Source organism: Nannospalax galili, unplaced genomic scaffold (genome assembly GCF_000622305.1).
Source record: "Nannospalax galili isolate Female #2095 unplaced genomic scaffold, S.galili_v1.0 scaffold1181, whole genome shotgun sequence".
In the NCBI taxonomy this organism is placed as follows: domain Eukaryota; kingdom Metazoa; phylum Chordata; class Mammalia; order Rodentia; family Spalacidae; genus Nannospalax; species Nannospalax galili.
The window spans coordinates 1,805,903-1,809,678 of record NW_008345687.1 but is presented as its reverse complement, the minus strand read 5'-3'; positions in this window follow the sequence as shown (position 1 = coordinate 1,809,678).

Genomic DNA, 3,776 nt, shown 5'->3' with positions numbered 1-3,776 from the left:
GAGAGAATTCTGAGGGAGATTTTGGCTGTTTATCATGAGTGAAACAGCTAATTCTGGCTTCAGTCTGTCTGACATACAATTCAGAATGAGAAATGATGAGCATATTCCAGAGAAAAGAAACGATCAGACCCTGGGAGAAAGAAGTCTGAACTCACAGACCTTCGGGAAGTGCTGACGGAGCTGGTAATAGTCACGTAAGTATGGCTACGCCACACACCTTGGTGCTTCACCAATATCAGTGTTTTCTCCTGGCGATTTATGAGACTCTGTGGGGATCGCAGAAGACATTTGAAAGTGGTGCTACAGGCTCAATTCTGTGGACCTTCACGGGTTGGGACAGTCTCTACCCCTAGCTGTACATATCTTCTGAGTCACCTCTTCTCTGGATATATGTGATGCTTTGTACCGCAGACCAGTGAAGAAGTATGGGTAAAATGGAAGAGAAAAAAAGGACACTAGAAAATTCTATATTTAGTTAGTTAGATAAAATTGATTAATTTTTGAGATAAGGTCTCCCTGTTTAGCCCAGATGGCCTGGAACTTGCTGTGTAGACCAGTCTGGACTTGATCTCACAGAGACCTGCCTGCCTCTGTCTCTCAAGTACTGGGATTAAAGGCGAGTGCCACCAACCCAGCTTGAAATTCTGTCTTTAATATTCAGAATACATGTTGTCTGTGGTCACAGCCAGTGGCGGCCGCTCCTCCATTCTCGTGGGTGCTGCGCCTTCGTTCTCACAGGCATTGAGGCTGCTCCTCCACTCGCCCTGGGCTGAGGCCACTCTTCTGCTCAACTGGTGCTGAGGCAGCTCTTCTGCTTGCCCTGTGCTGCTTCCTGTGGTCGCTGCTTCTGCCCAGTCCTGGACCCCAGGGCTGGTGAGGAGACTGTCAGCGGAGCTGTATTCAGGCACAGGAGACCAGGTTCAGTGACACAGGTTTGGTTTATTGCAGGAAGGCACAAGCTTATATAGGAGTAGAAGTTCAATCACAGCACAGCAAGTAAGATACCTCATTAGCATAACAGGTTTAGCATCCTATCACAGAATAGTGGGTAGGATGCTTCATTAGCATACTGGGTTTCAGATTACAGCGCCTGGATACCTGGAAACTATGTGACCCTGACTGTTGCAATATCTAAATGTTGCAATTTTGGATTCCAAGGGTGGTGATTACGGAGTGATGAGCTCTAGGCATCAGTCCCATGATCTGCCAATGGGAGCAAATGTCACAAGGCGTTTCAAAGACAAACTTTCCATAGGTATTGATGCTGTTTTTAATTGAGTTGATGTCCATGTTATGAGTCAGTTACTGAGGTTGCAGCTAGAAAGTGAACCTGGGAGGTTCAGCTTGTGTAATTGCTCAAGAATCTGTACATATCTATTTGGAATAGATACCAAAACAAAAAGTTTAGCTAGAACAATGTATCTGAGTGGCTTTTGGGGATGTCCCAATTATTAGTATGACTCTAGCTGTGTAGTACACATTTAAAAATATATTTTAGCTGCTTCTTCTGTAAAATGAGTATAATAGCTATAACAGCAGGCTGACCTTCACTCTGTTCTGCTTGGTTGTGCCAGGATATGCAACCAGCTTAACTATCTATTGAGAATTTACTGAGCACCTACCTCTAGGCTGGTCACTTGACATGAGTTTTCTCATTTAGGCCCAAGCATTTAATTTTCCCATAAGAACACAAGCTCTTCTTCAGGGCTTCATAATTAGAGTAAAATACGTGCCACTGTGCCACTCACATGGCAAGTGTGGTGTTACCAAGCCACATTACAGTTATACCTAAATAAACAATCTGACTCTTAACTTTAGTATTAAGAGTGAACCCAAAATTGGAGGGTAACCATTCCTCCAGACATCTCCTGGAACTGTACTTTTACTCAAAACTATTTCTCCAGCATCATTTTTGAAACTACAAACTTAAATCCACTCTTTTCTTATTAGACAATTTTCCCCTCTGATCTCCAGGCCTAAAATGTCTCATACACACAAGGCAAGCATTCTTCTCAATTTTCACTGCTTCCAATGAGGGTATCAGTATGAATATGCTATGTTCACTACCTTGTTATTAGTTCAAGCATACCCCCATCCATTCATTATCTAAGGTAGAAGGCAAAGAGGAGTTCAGAGGAATCAAGTCAGGTGCCCAAGTCAGAAGAGCACATGACTCAGGGAGCTTGTTTGCATTATAAAAAGTAGTGTTTTTTGTTTCAAGGTTACATAAAGATCATTAGTTCAGATTCTGTTCATTTTGTAAAAGTCATTTCTACAGGTAAGTATTCAGAAACATCCTCATTGCTAACCAGTGGGAGCTTGGCAAATACAGCTCTATCTGTGGCCTCAAAGCTTCCCTGAGCATGAAGACTCTTAGACATACTAGTCCTGGTGTTCTGCCTTCCTATCCAGAATTAGTCATTCAGGTTATTTGAATGTTTCCTGCTATGCAAGCATATTCTGGGTAACTAATTTCTGATTTGAGTTTATGATATTTATTCAGCTGCTCACCTCTAATTATAAAGATAGAAATGGGAGTATTTTTAAACGTATATTTTACAAAGAATATTTATAGGTATTCCACTAAAATTCTTTGTTTCTAGCTTTATAAATAAAATTACATCTATTTAAGCTGATGCTTTGATGTATAGTGTGAAATAATGACCTGAGCAGTGCTATTGATATATCCATTCCCCCATGTAGGAACATTTTTGTCCTGGGAACTTTTTAAATCTCTCATCAATTTTCAACATATAATACAGCACTATTAACTGTAGTCACCATGCTGTATATTAGTGCTTTGAAATTTATTCAGGCTGGCCACATAACTGAAAATTTATGTTCTTTGATCGTGTTCCTATCCTCCTCTGAGCCTCTGGAAGCCATCATTTAACTCCTCTTTCCTGAGTTTGACTCTTAGATTCTCTATATACGGGAGGTCATGAAGCATTCCTTTGTTTGTTCCTGGTTTTCTGCACTTAGTGTTATGTCCTTCAGCTTCATCTATATTGTTATGAATGATAAGATTCTCTTGTTTTCGAAGGCTGAATAATAGTCCATTGCTGCATTTTCTTTATTCATTCATATGCTGATGGATTCTTAGGTTGATTTTTTAGGCTGACCTTGAGATTACAGGTTTTGCTTTCAAATACTGATTTTTACTGATATAAACCCAGAAATATGATTGCTGTATTATTTGGTAATTCTATTTTTATTTTTTCAGGATCCTCTATAGTGTTTTTCATAATTCATGTATTAACTAATGTACTAATTTACATGTCTACCAATAGTGTACGTGGATTCACTTTTCTTCACATTCTCACCAATACTTATCTTTTAAAAATAACTATTCTGACAGGTATGAGGCAATCTCTTTGCTTTATACTTTTATATGATTAGTAATGTTGACTATTTCCTTATATATTTTTTGGCCATTTGCAAAACTTCCCTTGAAAAATGTCAGTTTAGGTCTTTTAGTCATGGACTTAGGAGTCATTTGTTTACTTGCTACTGAGTTGCTTGTTTTGTTTTAGAAACAGACTAAGTGCTTAATTTTTTTAATTGTACCCATTTGGGGGCAAGTAAGGATGAACAGAGATGGAAGAAAGAGATGTTAAGCATTTGTAATTGATATCTTCTATAGGATTTTTAAGAGAACAAGGCAAATCAGTTGCAAATGGAGAGATGGGGGTGAAAGGTATCAAAAGACAAAATTACAACAAATTTTAAGATTTATTTGGCTTTTATTAATGATTCATGAATTGGTAGAATATTTC